The following is an 8,921-nucleotide window of genomic DNA, read 5'->3' on the forward strand; positions in this document are numbered from 1 at the left end:
TAAAAAGAACCACAGCAGAGACAGAAGGCACAGAGTCTCTGAAACACAAAACACTTTTATGTGACATACCAATTGTACTGTGGAATAGTCTCGTTATTTGGGAAATAATGAATTTAGAAATAAGTGGGGGGGAAAGAAAAGGACTGATGATTTTTAGAAGATTAGAGAACCTAAGAAAATTTTAAGGAGAGAGAAATGAGCCAGCAGAGTGTCTGGGAAGAGGTTAAGCAGAGCACCTGGGCTTGGAAGGAGAGCACTGCAGTAAAAGAAATGGAAGAAAGCCTAGGTAGAAACAGAGCAAAAGCATGAAGCTAAAGAGAACAATCATTTACATCAAATGACCATCTACCTTTCTCAGTTAAGTAAAAGAATAAAAAGACTTCAAAAAAAATTTGAAAGACTGGAGTTGACATGAGAATTTTTTTTTAAAGTTTGTAATTGCCACAATGTGCTCAAATACAAATAACACAAAGATTATTCTGTGAGAATACAAATTAAATAGGATCAGAGAAACCATTTACAAAAAGTGCTGTATGCTTTTTAAAAAAAAAAAACTGCCTCTATTTGAAAAATACACATAAATTAAAACAGCTGGCTAATACCTGTCATCAGAATCTACCCCTTCAAGCAAAAAACATCATATATTTAACCATTTCTGATAGAAATGCTTTAAAGTCATACACTTACCTGTCTTCTTAATTATACATTTGAGTTTAATATAATCATTATCTTGAACATCCTTTGTTGCTGTACTGGAACATCTGCTTCTGCTGTACTATGCAGCATACCATTCTATCTTCTCAGAGTTCTTTCTGTTTCCCAGCTGTCAAGATATAAAGCAACTATTTCTACAGTTTATGTTCATCCTTCACACCTCAACAACTAGGCTGCATTAGCAACTTGCTTCCCATCTGTCTCCTTCAGTCCAGTTTCTAAGTTTTCTAAACATGGCCATTCATGATAAATGTGATAATCTTTCTCATGGAGCATCACGTGTTGAAAGATTAGGAAACACATGCTTTCTGAAACCTGCATCTAGGACATTCATAAATGAAAAAACAAAGTTTAAAGCTTGGTTCAGAGAAGAGTAATAAAATTATTTTCACGATGCGGTTGCCTTCACCGGGGGAAGGAGGTTTGCACAAGGCCATGTCAAGGTTATTTATTGTATTTTTAGGAATTACTCTTCTGTTTTTTCAAACCTACTTCCTAAATTATTCCTGTAATGTTGTACCATGGTTAACTAAAATTTTGTTCACTAGAGGAAATATAATAATTTTGAGCAAAACGTTACTTGATGTTAGAACTTAGGATAGAAAAAAAGGAGCAGCTGTCAGGCTACCCTGGTGGTGCAGTGGTTCAGAATCCGCCTGCCAACGCAGAGGATACGGGTTCCATCCCTGATCCAGGGAGGATCCCACATGCCATGGAGCAACTAAGCCTGTGCGCCACAACTACTGAGCCTGTGCTCTAGAGCCCAGGAGCCACACAGCTACTGAATCCCAAGTGCCTCAACTACTGAAACCCGCGTGCCTAGAGCCCATGCTCTGCAATGAGAAGCTGCTGCAGTGAGAAGCCTGTGCACTGCAAGGAAGAGAAGGGAGTGGGGAGCTCACTGCAACTAGAGAAAGCCTGGGCGCACCACCAAAGACCCAACGCAGTCTTTATTAAATAAATTTATTTAAAAAAAGAAAAGAAAAAAGGAGCAGCTGTCAAGAACACATGAGTCATTCAAGAAGCAGCAATACTCGATAATTTTTCTAGTAAAGAAAACACTGATCAACTTACTACTAGTTTTCATTATTTCTCAACTTTAAAAGTTCTCCCCAATGGTTGGAGCCAGAACTGCTAAATAAATACGAAGCACAGCTTAGGTGTTCCATCAGTCTACCTCAGAATCTACCTTTTCTAGTCTCAATTTCCAGTATGCCGCTACCTATACATCCACTCTAGTCAAACTTTAAATATGTACTGTCTTCTGAAGAAGCTTCAAACTTAAAATATGCCCTTTCCCTACTTCTATCTCCACCTAATGAAGTCCCACAAATTTTCAGTAAGTACCTTCCTAGAATTCCTCCTACTTCAGGGACCCTTTCCGAATGCTCCAAATGAAGACCTCGCATTCCTATGAAACCTTAGCAGTGAACTTCTTGCAGGCATCATCCGATTTTCGGAACTTTTTCAATCTTTACTAGTACAACGCAAAGCTCACACAGGCTTAAAGAGTTCACCAATAAACTTGAATAATATACAATGTAAAGTACTGTAAAGAATGGGACTGTACCTTAAGACTTTTCAAATAAGACAAAATCTAAACAGCAGCACGGTACAAAAACTCGTAAATAATGCATCACTTTATCGTACTTCAGTAAGAAAACCCCATTTCCAACTCTTACTATATACTGTGTAAAATTATCACTAGTCGCTTAAACGCAAGTTTCCAACAAAATTTTTTCAGCTAAGGAAAAGAAGACTTCAGACTTTTAATCGCTTTCGAAGTATCTGTATCCTGCGGCACAAAAAAGAGTTACGAGCACTTTTTTCCCATCAAATTCATTTTTTATTACTGAGATACTCAGGGAGGCAACTGGTGGAAAACCTAAAGATAGGCACGTCAAGGTGCATGTATGACTTTACTTAAGTAAAAATAAAATTTCCTAGATTCTCATTTGCCTTCGTGAGCTCAGGTGCCTAGGCGGTCATCGGCCCTAACCACCCTAGAGTGGCTTCAAGGGCGGGGGTAAGGCGCGAGGTCGTGATTGCCAGCAGCTCGGCTAAAATACAGCGGAAACTGCAGCCAGCCAGCAAGCTGCGGTAGGCAGAGCAGGAAAGAGGCGCTGCCGCCGAGCGCCTGGAGCCCGAGGGCTCATCACGACTGGAAGGACCACGGCCGTTGTAGGCAGCGAGCACGCCCCCTCCGCGCGTACACGCTGCCGTGCCGGGCCGCCGGTACCCGCCACCCGAGCCGCCGCCGTCTGCTCTCCGACCCCACCTCACGGGCTGTAGCGGAATTTCGCCTTCAAAAGCCACCTTCAAGATGGCGGCTCCCCCTCCCAGCCATCCCCTGCAGCAGGCGTAAATCCGCCGCCATCTTGTCCCCCCTCGCCCCCCCCACCCCGTCTATATTTACATAGCGAAAATCGGGCAGGCCGGCCAGCGGCCTTCACCTCCCGGCTACAGCCCTCGCCTCCTTGCCAGGCCTCACTCGCGCGCGGTGCCCGGGCCGGCCGCGGCGCCAACCCGATGCCCCTCGGCCGCCTCCCGGGCCACAGGGAGACCCTCCCCCAGATCCCGCCCGGTAACAGAGCGCGCCTCCGCCGCTGCTCGGGGCAGCCGGGCTCCTTCCCGGGCCTAACTGCGGCCTCCTTGGGGCCTGCTCGCCGCCGCACGCCACACCGACCCGCCTAGCGCGTAAGAGCGCCACACGGGCCGCCGACCAGGCCGAGACCAGGCCGTCCCACTCGCTCTAGGCCCCGCAGCCGCGGCCGCGTCCCAGACTCACCAGACCCGGGTGCGGGCGCTCGGCGACGGTGGCGGGTGCCGCAGGCCGGCCTTTCTCTGGAGCACTGGGCCGGGCTCCGGCTGGTGGGGCGGGCGGAGGGAGGGAGGAGGGGCCGAGCTCGGAGCTGACAAAAAGCGGCCCAGCTCCCCGGCACGGGCCCGCCGTCAGCACGTCACGTCACCGCCTGGGACAGAAACCCAAGAAAATACGGAAGGGTGAAGTCCCCTCTTCGGCCCGGTTGGTCCCTCGGCGCCTCGTGTCGAAGCCACTCAGGCCTTTCGACCTGAGAGTATAGTTGCCGTGCTGCGGCGGGGTCTCCGGCGGCCTGACTGACAACGTTCCTTCCTCCTCCTCCGCGCTCCCGCCCGCCGCCGCCGCCGCTGCCGCCGCCGCCTCCGCCGCACACGCGCCACTGCCGCCGCCTCGGCCGTAAAACCCACGCAGGGCCGCGGTCCGCCAACCCCGCGGAAAGACAGGAGGTCCGCACCTGGGCGGACTGGGTTCTGCCCAGAGACGTACCGCGTCTCGGTGCGGGTCGTGGCCCAGGTACTTGCTCGAGTTGTTTGCAAGCTGTCAAGACCCAAGCCTGCAGAAAATGTGTTTTCTTCATCCTTGTAGCTAGAAAATTTAGCAACCCCCGCCGTACCCTTCCTTCGCTTAAAAAGAAAAAAAAAAAAAAAATTGAAATAAAATGAAAATAGACTTGCCACTCTGAATGGTTTGTGGGCAAGAGGAGCAGGCGGCTTGTTCTAAAACTACCAAATATTTTCATTTTTAAAAGTTAGAGAACCTGATATGAATGTAATGTGGGAAAGGATTAAACTTTGAAAGCGATTTTGCACATTTCAATGAACAATTTTTAACGTTTCGTTAATTTTCTATGTGCCTTGTGTTTGAGGATTTCTGAACCTATTGAAATGTAAGTCTTGTGTATTTGTTTCATAAATAACGCTTTTTTTTGTATTTCAGTATTCTTTAATAAATATACATATATACTGGCAGAATTGGCTATGGATTTTTTTTTTTAAAGCAAGCTACATAAACAGCTCTTTAAACGTTAAAAAGGCCTGAAAGGGAAAAATTTGATTAAACAGACATTTATCAGCTCCGAAACCATGTATTTTCTGTTTTTATTACTTTAAATTTCTCTGCTATCTTTCCATACTGAACTTGGGGTCCAAACTTCGAAAGATGGTAGTAAAAAGTGAAAAAATGTTGCCTTTCTCTATATTAATCTGGAATCCGACATGCTGTATTTCCTCAGTATGGACCTAAACGATAAAGACATTTTAAATAACAAGGAATACAAAAATAACAGAGCCAACAGAATACAGGTGGAGAAATCTCTTTAAATGTAGAGGCTAAATATTTAAGTTTTCTATCATACATATTGTCAAAACTCCCAGAATGCAACTCGTCCTTGCCTCACATACATTAAAATCATGAAATGCTTTGTAAAAGGAAAAACAGAGGTACAGTTAGAAATCTCTGGGAAAGTCTCTGGGTGATAGTTTTCCATTCAAGTCCATAGCTTAGTTTTGTTTTTGTTTTTTCTGAGTGACTAAATATCCTTTCAGAAATCACAAAAGACAACATGTCATTATTGTTTATAGAAAACTACAAAAGGCTGTGATAGAATATATTTTCACAGAAAGGTGAAGAAAAATATTTTTTCAGGTGAAAAAGAACTAGCTTAACTTCAAATATAATTAACATAATTTCAAAATAATGACAACCAGTGTTTAAATATTTTCCAAAGGCCTTGTTTAATGTTATGGTATGCTAAGAATGGGGTCTGACATCATCCTTTCAACTGTAGTTAACATAATCAGAACACAAGAAGATAATGTCAGTATTCTTGTTAGATCTCCCATGATTATAAAAAATACTAGTAGGACCATCAGTATAAAGCACTTAAGAAAACAGTGGCCACAGTAAAAAGAAAAAGATGTTTCCTAATTTCAGAGTTAAGTAGTAGTTTAGACAGTGTTATTTTTATAATAGCCTTTTAATATTTCATACATTAAAAGATTGTTAGCCTTTGATAGGATACAAGTGATGGCCTAATTATATTTGTTAGATAGACCATTATTAGAATTCAAGAAAGATTATTTAATAGATGACTATACATATGAAGTCAACTATATTACATTAGCTTTTTTAAAATGCAAAGTCATTTGTATTTCAAATACATTTATGGATAGCAGTAAAGAAATACCACTGTATGACAAATCATTTTACCAGAAATACATGTAAAAATACAAGATACTTATGATAAAATGAAGAAGTATGAATAGAGATGTGAAATTGTTTAACATTATAAAATATTAAAGTAGTTACAGTAAGACCTTTAGTACACCTAACATCACCGTGAGTTTTAAAGGATCTCCTACATTCTATCTTGTATTAAAATTATTGATCATTGTTTTAGTATTAGGGGAGGGGCCTACAGAATTCTGGACACAGAGTGACGAAGATGTGCTTGGTTCTTGCCTTTGGGGAACTCCATATAAGAAACTGCGCCTGACAATAAAAACCTTCAGAAGTGCTTTCACTTTCACAAAGAAATACAAGAAAGGAAAATTTAGAAAGACTGGCAGTGGTTGAGAGTCCGCCTGCCAAAGCGGGAAACGCGGGTTCGTGCCCCGGTCTGGAAGGATCCCACGTGCCGCGGAGCGGCTGGGCCCGTGGGCCATGGCCGCTGGACCTGCGCGTCCGGAGCCAGTGCTTCGCAGCGGGAGAGGCCACAATAGTGGGAGGCCCGCGTACCGCACGAAAAAAAAAAAAAAAAAAAAAGAAGCTTCCACATTTTTAGGGATTTGTTATTGCAGCATCCCACTTCTCAGTACCCATAATCTGTATTAGTCAGTGTTCTCCAGTGTTGACCTATAACAAACCCAGTTATTTCTTCAGGAAAAAAGGGGAGGGGTTTTGAGATCAGCATAGAATTGCTATTCACAGTCTGCAACCATGGGTGAGCCACACACAAGTTCCAGGACAATAAGCAAAGGAGAACACTTCTATAGAGGGGAAAAGGAAGTTATGAGGGCTGTAGTAAACAGAGAGCCCATGGGCTTTCATTGGCTGAGTTCTTGCCAGGGAAGAAGAGGACTCTTTCTTCTTCCTGCTGGGGTCTACTATTTTTGCAGAGCATGAGAGCTTCCCATTCCAGTCTCTCAACTTCATTATACAGAGGTTTCTGTTTATTAAAATTTTTCATTTTCCCCTTTGATCAAGATTTTTTTCTGAAAGCATCACTGATCAAAAGTCAGCTTTTCTAGTTTCAGCAGTTTTGTCCCTCAGGGTCAGGAAGGACCTTTCCTGGGTGTATTTTCTCACATCAGTCGGAATGTGTACAGATTGGAAACGTACTGAGGTCATATTCAAGCAATAGGCAGGGGTAGGAAGGAGAACTCTCAGGGGTCTTTTATCTAAAGTTCATATGTTACATAGAGCATAGACACTGCAGACCATCTAAAGCAGTATGTCATCATCAGAGGTTTGGTGACAAATTTTCATCAGTCCTGGTCTGGATGTCTTCGGAAAGCTGTCTCATCAGATGTTTTCTACTTCTATTCCAAGAAATCTTTAGTTTAAGGTCACCAGATAATGCACAGGTCCAGTCAGCGTTCAGTGCTTTTTATTTTTAGGTGTGCCACGTGAATCCAAGAGTCTTTCCCTGGAGATTGATGCCACACGGTTGTTTAGCTGTACCTGATAAAGGTCCCTCCACTGAGTTGAAAATAATCTTTCTGAAGGTATCTTTTCCAAGACACAAAATCTCTAAGTTGCAAGGTGTGATGCTTAAGGTCTTCATCTTCAGAGAGTGCACTGTGAAAATATTGCTCTATGAAAACATGGTTATTTGTAATAGCAACACTTGGCCTTACAGGATATTGAGTAATTCTGGTAAGAGGTTTTGAGGGGATCTATGAGAATCTTTTTTTTTTTTTTTTTTTTTGTGGTATGCAGCCCTCTCACTGTTGTGGCCTCTCCCGTTGCGGAGCACAGGCTCTGGACGCGCAGGCTTAGTGGCCACAGCTCACGGGCCCAGCCGCTCCGCAGCATGTGGGATCCTCCCGGACCGGGCCAGGAACCCGTGTCCCCTGCATTGGCAGGCGGACTCTCAACCACTGTGCCACCAGGGAAGCCCTATGAGAATCTTGATGGGAGGGGTGGCTGTGAATTTTGCCAATACCAGCTGGAGATTTTGCCCATACGAAGGTGGTAGCTGATTCAATAGGGACAAATGATCAGCTTTTCCAGAATGTGCTCTCGTACTGACAGAGACGCAACACATAAAAGATGTCAAAGGGTCATTTAATTCACCTGGTTGATGACTTTGATGACTACTGTCAATTCTAGAATTAGTTTCCATTTTGGGGAGGAGCAATTCCAGCATGATGCTCCTGTAAGAAGTCTCTGCCTAATACATGAAAAGCGGTGGAGGAAGCAGTGAGAAAAGGGTGTGTGTCTCTCAAAGCTCCCGAACAAAAGGGCATAGGTTCAGAGACAGGAACCTCTTGAGGTTCGTTAGAGATCCCACTCTGAAAGATTTCAGTGATCCAAGGCAGGGGCTCTTGGTAGTAGAGGGGTAGAGCACCAAGAGTGTGGCTCCAGTGCCAGTTAGGGCCGGAAGCAGGTTCATCCTGAGTGAGGAGAACTGCTTCCCCAAGCTGCTTAACAGGGAGGAGTGGGAAGAGCCCCTGTAGTTCCTCAGAGCTCCATCACTGAGAACTGGGAGGACGTGAAAGGCTGGTTACTGGGTCAAGGTGCCTGAATGCCTAAATTAACAATCTCTTTTTCAATCTCTGCCTCTTGGCAAAAACAGTAGAAACTAGAGGGATTTTTTTTTTTTTTTTTTTTTTTTTTTTTCATTTAGGAGACTTCATTTGCTGGAGTTGAAGATGAAGAATTTCAGCAGTGTTCCTTTTAGGTGGCTTACCTAGAAGGTGAGAGAGCTGGTTTACCAGATTAACTAAATCTGCGTGGACATAGTTTCCCATTCCATCCTGGTCCTTTTAACCACAAGGGGAAAACAATCCTTATTTAGTCCATTAGTAAACAAGAGTTAAAAGCTACCCAGGGGAATCAACATTTAAAGGAAGAACAAGAATTCAACAATTATTTGAAGTCAATTGTAATAGTCATGAACAGGTTCATCAGATTTTGTGTGCGAGCCTGAATTTCGTTACAACCAGCAGGCTTTGGAAAAGCCCTAGGAATTTCTCCATGAAGTTGCCTGATGACCGTCTGAGCGTGATCATATAATAAGTTAGTGGGCTCATCTCCCAGTTGTAATTCTAGAGACCTTTGAGGACTTTCCCAATTAGGGGTTTTCATCTGAGGCTGGGCATGCCCTTCACAGCACATTATCAGCTGATATAAATCAGAGAAACTAGGTTGGTAAGTTTGAATG

General features: G+C 43.8%; 1 protein-coding gene across 3 annotated transcripts in view; it reads right to left on the bottom strand.

The window, feature by feature from the left end:
- LOC307181038 (zinc finger X-chromosomal protein-like) overlaps positions 1–3,861 on the bottom strand; it is a 55,002-nt gene extending 51,141 nt beyond the window's left edge. The window contains exons 1-2 of one of the 3 annotated variants that reach the window (XM_079911795.1): positions 3,503–3,861; positions 688–823 (exon numbers count right to left, since the gene is read on the bottom strand). The gene's annotated coding sequence lies outside the window, so the exon portion shown is untranslated. Of the gene's footprint in view, positions 1–687; positions 2,985–3,502 lie in introns of those variants that run through there. The other 2 variants (XM_079911797.1, XM_079911796.1) reach the window with 2 other exon arrangements.
- Positions 3,862–8,921: the final 5,060 nt, after the last annotated feature.

The sequence above is a fragment of the Stenella coeruleoalba genome (genome assembly GCF_951394435.1).
Source record: "Stenella coeruleoalba genome assembly, chromosome: Y".
Taxonomy (NCBI): Eukaryota; Metazoa; Chordata; class Mammalia; order Artiodactyla; family Delphinidae; genus Stenella; species Stenella coeruleoalba.